We start from the raw sequence: 16,138 nt of genomic DNA on the forward strand, positions 1-16,138 counted from the left end.
TGCTCGAAGATCTACTGTTCCTCGAAGAATGGCCCCATCAAACTCCTCGCCATTTTATTCTAGAGTGCTGCCGGCTAGCGCTAAAAGAGAACTACTTTGAGTATAACGGTCAACTCTTTTTGCAGTGCCATGGGACTTCCATGGGAAGCGCTTTCACGCCTTCGGTAGCAGGACTGTATGTGAGTCAATTTGAACAGACATTTGTCCTAAATAATTAAAATCCCTACGTTTCCAGTATATTATACTGGAAACGTTACATCGATGATATTCTGTTAATTTGGGATACCAACAAAAACTTGACAACATTCATTGACTGGCTAAATGGAAGAGACCGCTGGCTAAAGTTCACTTTCACTGCCAATAAGGAGAGAATCGACTTTTTGGATCTGACCATTGTTTCTGAAAATGGGAAACTAGAGACTAAGACGTACACCAAGCCGACAGCTAAGAACAGTCTCTTATCATATTCTAGTTTTCACCCTCGACCACTCAGAGACAATCTTCCTTACAGTCAATTCCTCCGACACAAACGCAATTGTAGCAAAGAAAGTGACTACAGACAACAAGCCACAATCTTGAGTAGAAAACTACAAGCAAGGAACTATACTCCTCAGACAATCTCCAAGTGCAGGAAAAGAGCCAAGAACCAGCCGAGGGATTGTTTACTACAGAACCATCAAAAGGAACCGGTAAAAAAGATCTGGTTAAGTGTGTCACGACGTTCTGCCCTGCTACTTATCAGGTACAGAAACTAGTGAGGAAAAATTGGCAAATAATCACTTCAGGAACATACAACTGGCCCAAACCACGATTTGCAAACAGGAGGACCAAGAACCTTAAAGACATGTTAGTACATACTCGTCCAAAGAAAAGACCCACTATGAACACCACGAGGAACATCAATATGGCTCCAGTAACTGGTCACTTCCCTTGTGGCACCTGTGGAGCTGTAAATTTACCAACACCACAAAGACTCTTCAACTCACGGAAGACTTAGTCTGGACACAGAGGTGAGGTTCCGTAAGGTTCCGTGACGGTTCCGTGACGACTTGAACCCGTGTTTTCAAGTTCGTCGGAAATACATAATATTGGTATCAGTGAACCGCAAATGATCCATTTAGTATATCCTAGTGTTTTCGCTACGCTACGAGCAAGAGCACTCCTTCCTTTGACATATTTCTGATATACCCACGGCATCCATCTTAGATCATGGCCGCCATTTTGTGTTTCCTTGCCCTCACATATGCAATAGCCTCTGATCACTTCATTCACTCCACTTTGATTAAGGACACGTAGCCTTAGCCGGAGATTCACCCTCTTATGACACGTGCACCTTAAACCAGATCACGCTGTAGCTGCATGACTCGACAAAGGCTGACTCCTCTGCCCGAGGCCAGTCCTGCCAAACTGGTCTTCGTGTCCATTGTACCTGATCATGATTAGGCGGCCGAAGCCGGTAGCCTTGCCCATTTACAACCCACAAACATCCCTTATCCCGCTTTTCTATCTTCTACACCTGGCTCTGTTTCTTTCTTTCTGAATCTTTATTAGGGGGAGGTAACGAACTTTACGATGAGGCGGTCCGGGTCCTGAATGCAATATTGACAGGGAATTGTGACGAACTAGTGGGAACCCCTCTTTTCGCAATGTTTTGCCTCAGATATTATCGACGGTTCCTGTGTAACGCCAAATATTTATTGTTTTTAGACACAAAGGTTTTGGGAATGTATTACATGTAAAGAATTCGCCCCCAGCTTAAAATATCGTATATAAGGAGCAACCCACTTTGTACAAATGGAACAGGCTCCTAGTCTCTGCCCGTGTGTAGATTCTGTGACTTCTGTGTCCCTGCAGTAATAAACCTTTGGTCTTTGACGCCACCATCGAGAAGCCCGTGTTTCTGTTCATTTGTGCACCAAGGCAGGTGGAACTCCGGGGTCTTTGGGTGTTGTACCCTGACACCTCTGGACGGAACCAAAAAGTCCAGAACTCCAATTGGCGCCCCACGTGGGGCGACGTCATTCGGTACCGGTCCAAAAGCCTGAAGAGTTCGAGAAGCTTCGTGTGAAGATTCCTGAGGGAGGCGCCCCACTTCATCGATCCCGGCATATCGCAAAAGTGGCCCGAAGTTCTCTTCCACGAGGGTTTCCCGTTCAGGACGGCTGCAGTGGGCCGTTGCCTTGACCGTCGCCCTGTCTTGGACCCGAAGTGGTGCAGTCCTTAGTACGGCGAAACGTGACGGGTTTCTCCTTGGTGACGTCTTCAGTGACTCAGTTAAGTATTTAGTGATAGCTAGCTGGTTACTTTGTGAGGATTGTTAAAATCCTTGATCGGTTCTTGGTTTGGTTTGGTTTGGTCAGATTATCACTGGTTGTTCTAGTTACGATAATCTATTTGGTTTAGTTTGGGTATCGATACATCAGTTCGTTTTGGTAGGCCTAAGTTCTTGGTTCGAGTGCACATATTTGTTCCGTGTTTGTTTGTTTTGTGTTCCTGACTGAAAATGGTAAGTCGGAAAATGTTGTCTTGTTTTAGTTGCAACAGTGACTCACGATTGGAGGACTCTTGTCTGGTTCCTCCGATTGGGACTCCCCTATATGATTTATATTGCAAGTATGGTGTGGGTCCTATATCTTATAATGAGATATGGGTCCGTTATTGTAAGAAGGATGGTGTCCTTAGTTGGCCACTGCATGGTAGTTTTGAACCAGAGATTCTCGACAACCTAGAAGCGAAATTGTTCAGGAAGAAAGCCCGGCCGGCAATGTTTGATTCTTTCCGTTACTGGCGAAAAGAATCCAAACAGAGAGAAATGAAAAGGTTGAAGAAAGAGCAGAAAGAACAAGAAGAGTTAACTCTAGAGCAAGCGACTAAACAGTTGCAGGCTAACGAGTGTGAGAAGGCCATAGATGTAGCTATTCGAGAGCATAACTTAGCGATTGACAAGTGCTATCCTGCCTTGCCATCGAAAATGGCTAAGATACTGGAGGACTCCGAAAACGATCCTCTGTTATCTTATCTGTTACGGTCACCTCCACCGTATGCACAAGGTGCTACGGCTCCGCCTGTCCCGAATGTTCAATTGCCGGTTGCTGGACAACCTGGTGCTCCTGCTCCTATCCCTCGGAATCAAGTTCCTGTACTTCCTGTGGTGAATGTGAATGTTCCTACAGCTCCTCCTCTTCCTACACTGCCAGCTCCTGTACCTACTGCTCCAGAAACTATTTTCCTCGATACTCCTACTGTTTCGTCATCTATTCCTACCTCTACTGCATTCTCTATGTCTGCGAGTGTGCTAACTCCACTTTCTGTTCGTCGAAGAATCACTGATTCTGTTACTAATATGCTGTCTCCTATATATAAAACTTTAATTAAGACTCCTACTACTGACTCTGTTCAGAGACGGAGTCAGCTTCCAAGTACTGAGGAACGGGGGGTTTTAGATTCCACGGCTCTCAGATGGATTTCGAAGAGTAGAAGATATAGTACGAGAAATGTGTTAGACACATTTATGCAGTGGGGGGAACCAACACAACGATACGTCTTTGATGAGATGTGCTCGTTGTTACGTGAAGAGATAGAAGAAGATGATGTCGAATCAGATTTGGAAGATTTAATTAGGGTTCAAAAGGAGTTTGCTGCTGGAATGATAGTGGGTGAGAATATAAAGGAAGCGATGGAACTTATTTTAAGTTTTAGGAATGATCCATCTCTTCGTTCACCGAGAGATTTAGAAAAAGGTAAAATGAAGCTAAGTCGCCAATATCCTATGAGGGAAGTTCCTCCGATTTGGCGCGAAGCTATTCAAGCTGATGCGGTTGCTGGTATTGCGGCTGCTCCAGCACAGTTCCAACGAGTGTGGATACACATTCCATGGAAGCGAGCAGAAGTGTTAGCAGTGAAACAGGCCTTGCCAGACCCACGTAAGAATCCGGCTGGATATTACAAGGAATTAACACAGACAGTTGAGGCTTGTATAATGAACTTAGCCGACATTGATATGTTGTTTGGTAATGTAGTTCCGCAACCAGTGTGGGCTAAAATTCGTAGAGAGGATCATCAGGCTGCTTTAGGTGGTGATTGGGCAGCTATCACTGCAGCAGATGGTCAACAAATAGGTGGTGCGAAACCCGAACCTCTGATTGCTAATCTGCCAGGTAGAATAATAGATCTAATGAAGACTCTGATGCCAGCATTACGTGTTAATTGGGACAAGTTGTCAGCATGTAGGCAGAAGAAAGACGAAAGTGTCTCGGACTTCTTCACGAGGTTCGAAGAGACTTTTGTGGATCATAGTGGTCAGGACATGAGTACAGAAGGAGGACAAAGATTGTTTGTCGATAAATTTGTGCATAATTTGTTACATGAATTATGCAATAAACTGAAAGACTCAGAAAGTGCGTGGGCTGTATCTACGACAGCGCAAATACTTGCGACTGCACAGTACTACGAAAATAGGGATAAAGAGGAAAAGGAGAAATCAGAGAAGAAAACGAAAGATCTAAAAACTAAAGTTCTTTTGCAGCAGGCGTATCCGCCTCGCGCGAATCAGACTAATACGCAGCAAAACTCATACCAAAGAACAGATTATAGTACATCAAGGCCTCAATATCAGTGGAATCAGTGTGCGTACTGCAAGAAAGAGGGTCACTATAAAAATGAATGTCCGATCTTAGCGCAAAATAATGCAGCAGCAGCTCAAAGAGGTCGCGGTGGTTTTGTGCAGAATTCTAGAGGACGAGGACGAGGTGCTATGCCTCCACAAACGAATGATCGTCCCTCCAATCACTTTGATCAGCGAAATGGACAATCTGCTCAGCAAAATAGATCTCAACAATATCTTGTTGAAGACTATTGTGAAGCAGATGAGGGTTTTCAGCAAAATGGGTACTAGGACAGCCATGGACAGAGAGAGGGAGTAGTATCAGTTCCAGTGGATCAGAGTGGGCCTTATGTCGCAGTAGCAACATCAGGTGTAGTCGAACCGTTTCTGTTGGATACTGGTGCCGCAAAAAGTTCTATCATTCATGCGAAACTCCCTGGCGCACCTTTGTCTGGCTCAACAAATGTTTCCGTAGGTTTTTCAGGCGCCCCTGTGTACAACCCGATATCTGGACCTTTGTCTATTTCTGTTGGACCATGCCAATTGAAAGCACCCCTGATTTTGATAACAGGTTGTAATGAAAACCTGCTTGGTTTAGATTTGTTAAAACGACTATATGCGACATTGTACTGTTCTCCGGAAGGAGTACAGCTTACGTTGGGTAAAAATATCACCTCTCCGATGTATTTGTCAATGGACGCACTCCCGCCGGAGCTACGTTCACTCCCTGATTCTCTTTGGGCGACTGGTCCTAACGATGTAGGTCTCCTAGAAATTCCACCGTATGTGGTAACTTTGAAAGCAAATGTGAAATTTCCAAGAATTCCTCAATACAAAATCTCGAGTGAAGGTGAGCATGCACTTTTATTGATTGTGCAAGATTTGATTAAGAAGGGTGTGGTTGAGGAAACTAGAGGAAATGTCTGTAACAGTCCTGTATTACCGATTCTAAAACGAACTGATCCTACAAAACCTCCAGTTTATAGGTTTGTCATAGACCTTAGAGAAGTTAATAAGATTGTAATCCCGCAGTTTCCTGTAGTACCAGACATTACTGCCTTATTAACATTGATTCCTGCCACAGCTACATGGTTCTCAGTTATTGACCTAAAGAATGCCTTTTTCAGCATTCCGATAGCCGAAGAAAGTAGGGATATTTTCGGCTTCTGTTTAGGAGGTCGCAGTTTCAGATTTAAACGCGCTCCACAAGGCTATTGTGAAAGTCCATCCATTTACAGTCAAGCATTAAAAAGCCAGTTAGATTCTTTTGTCCTTCCTCCAGGTTCTGCCCTTGTACAGTACGTAGACGATCTTTTAGTGGCTGCCGATGACAAGGAAACTTGCAAAGCAGCTACAATTTCCCTATTGCATCATTTGTCTAATTTGAATCATAAGGTGTCTCCTTCCAAAATGCAATACTGCTGCCAAGAAGTGACCTACCTAGGTCACCTCTTATCAAAGGAGGGAAGGAAGTTGACCCCAGAGAGAATAAAAGCCATTACGCAGATGAGTGTTCCACGCACACAGAGAGAAGTACGTGCCTTCCTAGGTATTACCTCTTACTGTAGGCAGTGGATTCCAAATTTTTCTCTTTTAGCGAAACCATTGGTAGCTTTGACTGGGAAAAATGTTCCGAGTCCGGTGCCATGGTCTGATGAATGTCAAAAGAGTTTTACTGAATTACGAAAAGCATTGTGTTCAGCTCCTGTATTGGGTACACCTGATTACAGCAAGCCATTCACGCTCTACGTTCACGAAAGAGAAGGTTGTGCGTTGAGTGTTCTGACACAGAAATTTGGTGATAAACAACGCCCTTGTGCGTATTTTTCATCAACATTAGATCCGGTAGCTAGAGCATTGCCTAGTTGTTTGAGAGCTACAGCGGCAGCTGCAGCTTCCATTCGACAATCTGCTGGTTTGGTGATGAACAATATGCTAGTGGTCATGGTTCCTCATGCAGTGGATACACTCATGAACCGAACAAAGACTCAACACCTGACTAGTGCGAGATTATCTGGTTACGAGCTGACATTACTAGCGAGTCATATTCAGATCAGAAGATGCAATGTATTGAATCCAGCAACATTGTTGCCGACTGATCAAGAGTCGAGTGATTCTGAGCCACATGACTGCTATTTCAAAACGGAGGAAGAGACAAAAGGACGTATCGATTTGAAAGATACTCCCCTATCAGATCCGGATGGTACGCTGTATGTGGACGGGTCATGTTTTAAATTGGAGAATGGTGATGTGACTGCTGCTTATGCAGTGACGACTTTGAAGACGATTGTGGAGACTGCAAGAGTGAGTCAGAATTCTGCCCAAGCTGCAGAATTAATAGCTCTCACGAGAGCGTGTGTTTTAGCTGAGGGAAAGAGAGTGAATGTGTTTACAGATAGTCAGTACGCATTTGGCGTGGCCCATAGTTTTGGCCGGTTGTGGAGAGAAAGGGGTTTCATTACGTCCCATGGGACTAAGATCCAACATGGTCAGCTAGTTAACGACTTGTTGGAATCTCTAACCTTACCGACTGAAGTTGCGATTGTGAAGTGCAGTGCTCATAAAGCAATCACGGATGATGTTGGTCGTGGGAATGCCTTTGCTGATGAAACTGCTAAACAGACAGCTAGAGACATGATGAGTAGAATGTATGTTGCTACGTCTGCAAGATGGATTGCTGAGTCTGGAATGTGTGAGGACACTATGGAAAGTGTGAAAGAGATTCAGAAAGAAGCGACTGAGGAAGAGAAACGTGTATGGAGAGAAAGTACGGGCAAGTTGGACTCGAATGGATGTTGGATTGATTTGACAGAACAGCAGCGTTGGATGTTGCCCGATGCGTATGTGCTTGCAGTAGTGACGATGGCGCATGGAGTAGCGCATATAAGTTCTAAAGGGATATGTAAGATGTTGGCTCCGGTCTGGAAAAATGAGGGAATCAGTAAGTGTGCAGAGAGAGTGGTGAAAAATTGTATGGTGTGCTTGATGCATAATCCTGGCAAGGGAACTCCAACTCCAGCTGGTCATTTCGCTCCTCCTTCCTGCCCCTTTGAAGTGATTCAGTTAGACTTCATTCACATGGAACGCTGCAACAATCTAAAGTACGTCCTGGTGGTAGTTTGTGCTTTTTCCAGGTGGATAGAAGCGTACCCACTAAAGGACAACACTGCTCTATCTACTGCCAAAATTCTTCTCAAGGAATTTTTTCCTAGGTATGGAATGCCACGGATTGTATGGTCAGATAACGGAAGTGAGTTTATAGGGAAAGTTATGCAGAGTGTGTGTGCCGGCCTAGGATCGAAACAGAAATTCCATAGTGCAAACCATCCCCAGTCTGCTGGTTTAGTCGAGGGTTATAATGGCATCCTCAAGCTTAAGATAGCCAAAATACAAGCATCCACAGGTTTAGCTTGGCCAGACGCACTTCCTTTGGCCTTGTTATCAACGAGAGCAACAGTGCATTCTAGAATAGGGCTTTCTCCATACGAGATTGTGTTTGGCCGCCCGGCAAATATCTGGGGTGTGCCAAGGCCTAAACAATTTTGCTCCATTGAATATCCTATGTTGATAGACTACCTTTACGACTTGACTGCTAAATTGAGTCTTATTCATCAACAGGTCTTCGATGCTTTGCCAAAACCTCCGGAGAGTCCAGGGCATCAACTGAAACCCGGCGACCACGTGGTGGTCAGAAACTTCGCGAGGACAAAGAATCTTCAGCCTCGCTACATCGGCCCCTTCCAGGTCCTGCTGGCAACGAGGACAGCCGTACGTGTCGCTGGCCGAAAACACTGGATTCACGCTACTCACGTAAAGCGTGTTCCGTTGCCGCTCCCTTACGATGACTGGGTGAAGAAGGGAATTGGTGCCTCCGAATCTGAAATCACCCCGAAATTTATCCCTTTCAGCGATGCCGATTTGATTACTGACACTTCAAAACCTGACTCTCCTCCTGAAAAATCTCCTTTGAACACTGAACATTTGTCTCCAGCATCAGAAGAAACTTTGTTATCTGCGAACTTAAACTCTGCAACAGCTGCTAGTGATACACTATTTTCCGATTAGACAGTACCAACGAAGCAGAGATACAACCTTAGAAGCCATAAAAAGGACAAATAAAGCAGGCAACTGCATATTGTGATTTTTGATATATTGAACTTTTGCCTTCAGCCAGGAAGTTTGCTATTGTTTATTGTTTTTTAAATTGCCTTGCCGTCTGGGTAGCCGTAGGGTCGTGGCTGTGTGCTTAGTTTGAATTTGCAGGGATCTGACACAAGGTCGATCTTTCTGTTGGTTCTGGGAACTCCCAGGGCTGATAGAGGCATTTTCATCTACGTACACATCATCAGTGGTCGCGAGCGGATTGTAGAAGATGGAGCTTCCTGCGCTGCAACGAGAAAATGTGATTTACGTTCGCAGAAACAGACTTAATAGAATTCTTCACAGCAAATGTTTTCTGATGCAATGTGCCATTACATTTTTGATTGTTTTAGCAACATTGGTGGGTGGAATCGTCTTTAGCATAAATTTGATTTTTGTGCCAGTTACTACAGTACCTCCCCTTGATCCTGCTATTTCTACTGTTTCTTCTATACACTCATTTCACTCATTTCCTGAACATGAGCAAGCCAGACGCTCAGAGTTCATCAACAACACTTTTGTACAGCTCTTGCACCAACACCAACTGGTAGTTAACACTACAGACTGCTGGGTGTGTGGCTTGATACCCCACACTATGGATAAAGGCATTCCCTATCTGGTTTTGCCTTACAGCTATAATGGATCATTTCAGGCCTTCCAAACCATCTTTGCTTATGCCCTTGAAACCTATCCTCCACGTCCACCGCGTTCCACTAAATATGACTCTGCTAACAAAGCCTTAGTCCAGGGAATTATTGACATGGTCAAGGACGTCAATAATACTCCATCCTACCCTAGAGACGAATTGCGAGTATATTTAAGTTGGAATACTTCAGAGTATCGCCTTAGTTTAGGAGAAAGCAAGCGTAAAAGCTCAACTCCAATCTGGGTCGTACCTCACCGAGGTCAGGTCTGTTTGCAAGGTAATGGGAGAAATCCGAGAGCTCAGCTAGGGAGGAGTGAGTGCGTAGAGACTTATGTGTTTCCGGCTAACTCTTCCCCTGCCTTTCTTACTGCTAGGGGTACCTATTTCATTTGTCGAGACAGAGCTTATACATGGTTGCCTGCCGACTTCTCAGGATCATGTTATATTGCTCGACTATTGCCTCCAACATACACTGCTTCATCTGATTACCACAGAACAAGAATAGCAAGAGGTGTCTTCAGCAAGGAAGATACCGCTGGTCAGGAAGCTGGAGACTTCTTCAAAGGCTTCCTTCCGTTCTGGGGACCTATGGCCAATAGTAGAAACATACGTCAGCTAACACGGGTAGTTGAATCTACTATTACCGAAACTGCTGGTGCCCTTAGCAATCTGACAGCTGAGCTTCAGGCGGATAGGCTCATGACGTTGCAGAACCGTATGGTTCTAGACGTTATACTTGCAGATCGAGGTGGGGTATGCAGAATGATCCAATCGAGCTGCTGTGTCTTTATACCTAATAATGCTCCAACAGTCTATGAGGCGATCTCTAAGTTGCACAAGATTTCAGACTCCATACATGTAGACAAAGGAAACTGGTCCTTCATGGAGTGGATTTGGACTCTGATATCAGCGTGGGGATGGAAGGTTCTAATGGTCATTGGTATCATCCTAGTATTCCTATTCTCATGTTGTCTGATTATCCAGTGTGGTCCTGCTCTGTGTAGTCTTTGTGCTGCAACTTGTCTCAGAAAACCACCTGCGTTTGGAGAAAAGACACGAGAAAGGATGATGATACAACAGCATGTCACTGACCTGATGAGCATAGAATTAGATTCTGACATAGACTGAGTAATTGCCTATGTAAGGGTAAAAGGAGGGTCTGAGGTTCCGTAAGGTTCCGTGACGGTTCCGTGGCGACTTGAACCCGTGTTTTCAAGTTCGTCGGAAATACATAATATTGGTATCAGTGAACCGCAAATGATCCATTTAGTATATCCTAGTGTTTTCGCTACGCTACGAGCAAGAGCACTCCTTCCTTTGACATATTTCTGATATACCCACGGCATCCATCTTAGATCATGGCCGCCATTTTGTGTTTCCTTGCCCTCACATATGCAATAGCCTCTGATCACTTCATTCACTCCACTTTGATTAAGGACACGTAGCCTTAGCCGGAGATTCACCCTCTTATGACACGTGCACCTTAAACCAGATCACGCTGTAGCTGCATGACTCGACAAAGGCTGACTCCTCTGCCCGAGGCCAGTCCTGCCAAACTGGTCTTCGTGTCCATTGTACCTGATCATGATTAGGCGGCCGAAGCCGGTAGCCTTGCCCATTTACAACCCACAAACATCCCTTATCCCGCTTTTCTATCTTCTACACCTGGCTCTGTTTCTTTCTTTCTGAATCTTTATTAGGGGGAGGTAACGAACTTTACGATGAGGCGGTCCGGGTCCTGAATGCAATATTGACAGGGAATTGTGACAAACTAGTGGGAACCCCTCTTTTCGCAATGTTTTGCCTCAGATATTATCGACGGTTCCTGTGTAACGCCAAATATTTATTGTTTTTAGACACAAAGGTTTTGGGAATGTATTACATGTAAAGAATTCGCCCCCAGCTTAAAATATCGTATATAAGGAGCAACCCACTTTGTACAAATGGAACAGGCTCCTAGTCTCTGCCCGTGTGTAGATTCTGTGACTTCTGTGTCCCTGCAGTAATAAACCTTTGGTCTTTGACGCCACCATCGAGAAGCCCGTGTTTCTGTTCATTTGTGCACCAAGGCAGGTGGAACTCCGGGGTCTTTGGGTGTTGTACCCTGACACCTCTGGACGGAACCAAAAAGTCCAGAACTCCAGAGGCAACACACGAATTGCAACTCCACCCACGTGGTGTACCTCATAACATGTCCTTGTAAGCAAAAATACGTAGGCATGACCTGCCGCAAGATCAAAATCCGTATAGGAGAACACAGGAGCAATGTAAGATTAAATAGAAACACAACCAAACTCTGCACACATTTTATTGAAGCTGGCCACTCCTGTGATGACCTAAGATGGACAATTCTAGAGATGCTCCACGAGAAGAACAACAATGCAGAACAGATCCTCTTTGAAAAAGAGCAAAGATGGGTAAATCGACTCAAGAGCCACATACTGGGGATGAACGATAACATTCCATGGCATCACTTTTACTGACACTATTTCAACATTCTAACATAGTGTTATACACCCTCAGAATTATAACTTATGCCATAAGAATTATCATATGGATTGAGTTGCATTGCTTAAACCTTATTGTTCCAACTGACAGAGTCCTTTAGCAGGGGGAGACAAACTATATACTGAGAAACTCATCGTGTCTGTCGACAGTGTCTCCGACCCTGTCACATAGTAACATCTTTAAATACATCCGATGTTATGATTAGTCCTGTGCATCTATATAACGTCTGACTTGCAATAGCAATTAAGGTCTATTACTGATATCAAAGAACACACTACTTCCCCTTTACTGAAACTATTTTAACATCTTAACATGCTGTTATACATATATATATATATATACATATATATATATATATATATATATATATATATATATATATATATATATATATATATATATATATATATATATATATTACCTACTGGCGGTCGCCACTAGGTAGTTATAGTTAGGACCTTGATTCTATTCAAAAAGCGTTTTTTCTGTTGGCAATATCTTTAGAGCCAGTTGACGAATCTCTTCTCCAAATGTTCAAAACTAATGGTTCACTCTGGTCAGCTCCTGTGCTGAAAGTTTCAGGGTGATTTGGCAAGCAAGGGTTGAGAAAAAAGAGGGTCCCAAAACACGTTTTCCCCATGTTAATTTCCATAGGAAATTTTGGAACAGGCTACAGCTCAAACTGCTGAAAGAAATTACACCAATTTTGGCAAAAAGGTAGCTCTTGGTTCAGAAAGCGACCTTTTTTTTAAATGGTGTAAATCTGTTTAATAGTTCCTGAGAAATAAAAAAAAAAACATATTGATATCTGTGCACCAAGGAGGGTTTGCAAACCGTACTGAGCATGAGCTTCATTCTGATTGGCTACCAACACTCCAAACCAGGAAGTGTTGGCAGCTATCTTGTGACTCGGTAACCGAGCCAAAAGAAAAGAGTAAAAAAAAAGGTGAAAAATAAGAAAAGGGGTCAGGGTAGGAATACCCTGATGCCTAGGCCTGCTCACGGGGTCCCACAAGGACCCCCAGGGGCCAAAACAGCATTTTTAAAGAAAGAAAATTTGCCAAATTCAAGCTGGGTGTGCGAATTCAGCCAATAAAATAAAAAAGCCCATGCTTAATTTTACTTAGAGCCCCAGGGTGGGCAATGTGGAATTATGAAGCGGGTCCAGAGGAGCCCCCGCAGCCCCAGGGAATGCGACCTCCCCGGGCTTTATGCATAATATACAGGGGGCACGCTGCCCCGGCAATCGCAACCTCCCGGGACATTCATTTTTATTGGCGGGGGCGGCCACCTCCCCAGGGCTTAAATTAATATTAAAAAGTATGGGAGAGGGGATCACCCTAATTTAAATGTGGGGGTCTGTAGCAGACCCCTGGCCCCAGGGACCACCATCTCCCCTGGGCTATGTTAAATGTTGGGAGGGGGACCGCACGGTGATGTCACTGACCATGTCATGAATGATGTAATATGTGACGTCATCAGCAGTGCATTTCGGGGCACGAGTTTTAGTTAACTCAACTAACTATAACCCAAATTTCTCTGGTATTGTATGAGTAAAATGTCCAACTAACTATAACATCCCTGAAACCTATGTTTTTTTCAGTGAATTTCAAAGTTTTTTCAAATGCTAATTTCTAAATATAAAGATCTTGAAATCTATGTTGTTTAGTGAATTTCAAAGGCTTTTTGAAATGCTAATTTCTAACTATAATGACCTTGAAACCTATTATTTTTTCAGTGAATATATATATATATATATATATATATATATATATATATATATATATATATATATATATATATATATATATATATATATTACCTACTGGCGGTCGCCAGTAGGTATATATAGTTAGGATTTTTTCTCTATGGGATTTTTGAAAATTCTATGTCTAATAACTTTGGCGTTTGTGGACGGAATTGGCTGAAATTTTCAGGAAAATGGAACATTTTGTTTCTGAGCAGCCCCTGACAATTTGGGGAGGTTTCATCATGGGGGGGCCGAGAAAAAAGGGGGGTCCCAAAACGCGTTTTTCCCATGTTAATTTCCATAGGGCGGTTGGCCTCACTTTTAGCTCGAACGGCTGAATGGATTTGCACGAAACTTGGCAAAATTGTAGGGACTGTTAGCCCAATGTGCCTTTGCTAGGTCTCAATATATGTGCTCCAGTGGATTTTGAGTAATTTAGGTTCAAAAAAAGATATATATCTGGGCGGAGCCTAACCACACATCTGATCTGATTGGCTGTCAGCACTTCATCCAAGAAGTGTTGGCAGCCATCTTGGGACCAATATACATGATAGCACCTCATTAAAAAGCATTGTAGTTAATAGAGGGTTTTAGGACTTTAGTTACATTATAAATCATTTGTTGATGGTACCATACTCGTTTTAGGAATTGTGGTGGGTTCTAAGGTGATTTTACATGTGAAAAAACCTTCTGCTGTGATATCATGAATATTGTTTGAAAGAAAACTAATATCTCATGATTTTCCCACAGTGGTTTGGAAGGGGATCTATAAGCTAAACTGAAAGCATATTTTCTGTAAATTCACATTATCTTTCTCAGTCATGTGAAAATGAAGTCTGACATTCTCAGTAAAACATGTACATCCAACAAGGACAGAGACTGTCAGTTGATTCCTTTGTGTTCTACTGCAGCCTCCTAGAGTGTTCTAAAGAACAACTAGAGCGCTAACAGTCCTACTTATTACAAAGGTATGGCACACCTGAAGCCATCTTGATTGGAATAAAGTGGTAACTCTTAAAACATTTAGTTTAAAAAGAAACAACATGAGGGGGTATATTTTGCCATAGAAAGTATGATTAGTGCTGCAGAATGAAAAATTAGGGCACATTTTGAGTGACTTCTCAAATCCTTTTCTATTTCATTAAAACATTCTGACATGCAGTCTCCCAAAATGGCCACCAGAGACAAAAGAGCCCAAATGTAGCCCAAATATCACCCAGATGTAGCCCAAGTATAGCCCAATGACAGAATGTCCCAGAGTGTTCTAAAGAACAACTAGAGCGCTAACAGTCCTACTTATTACAAAGGTATGGCACACCTGAAGCCATCTTGATTGGAATAAAGTGGTAACTCTTAAAACATTTAATTTAAAAAGGAACAAAATGAGGGGGTATATTTTGCCATATGAATTATGATTAGTGCTGCAGAAAGAAAAATTAGGGCACATTTTGAGTGACTTCTCAAACCCTCTTCGATTTCATTAAACAATTCTGACATACAGTCTCCCAAGATGGCCACCAGAGACAAAAGAGCCTAAATGTAGCCCAAATATCACCCAGATGTACCCCAAGTATAGCCCAATGACAGAATGTCCCAGAGTGTTCTAAAGAACAACTAGAGCGCTATCAGTCTTACTTATGACAAAAGTATGGCACACCAGAAGCCATCTTGATTGGAATGAAGTGGTAAGTCTGAAAACACTCAATTTAAAAAGGAACAACATGAGGGGGTTAATTTTGCCATAGAAAGTATGATTAGTGCTTCAGAAAGAAAAATTAGGGATCATTTTGAGTGACTTCTCAAATCCTCTTCTATTTCATTAAAAAAATTCTGACATGCAGACTGAAACATGCACTTTGAATACCAGCAGCAGACGTCCCTGGTGAGCAGTAGCTTTACTACAGTGATGTAATGTGCAACTAGAGTGCTAACATTCAGAATTTATGGCAAATGTGTGACACATCTGAATGCCTTCTTGATGGAACCAAAGTAAACAAGCATTGAAAATGCAATAGATCTCGCCCTCGTTTAAGTTAAAGCCATTCTGTTTGTAATGAGGTGGCTTTTTAGCTTTGCTTTTATTAGTGTTTTTTCAACTTTCATGTAAATAACATGCATCTGTATGCATATAAGTATATGTATGCATGCATTTATGTTTGTATTTATATAGATATACAGATGATATATGTTTATATATGTATGTATATATATATATTCACTGAAAAAACCATAGGTTATAGACCATATATAGTTAGGAATTAGCATTTACAAGACCTTGAAAATTCACTGAAAAAACCATAGGTTATAGACCATATATAGTTAGGAATTAGCATTTACAAAACCTTGAAAATTCACTGAAAAAACCATAGGATATAGACCATATATAGTTAGGAATTCGCATTTACAAAACCTTATTTTACTCACACAAAACCATTGAAATTCCATATATAGTTAGTTGCACTAACTATATATCGCGCACCCGCAATCCACT

Source organism: Lissotriton vulgaris, chromosome 8, assembly GCF_964263255.1.
Source record: "Lissotriton vulgaris chromosome 8, aLisVul1.2, whole genome shotgun sequence".
Classification (NCBI taxonomy): domain Eukaryota; kingdom Metazoa; phylum Chordata; class Amphibia; order Caudata; family Salamandridae; genus Lissotriton; species Lissotriton vulgaris.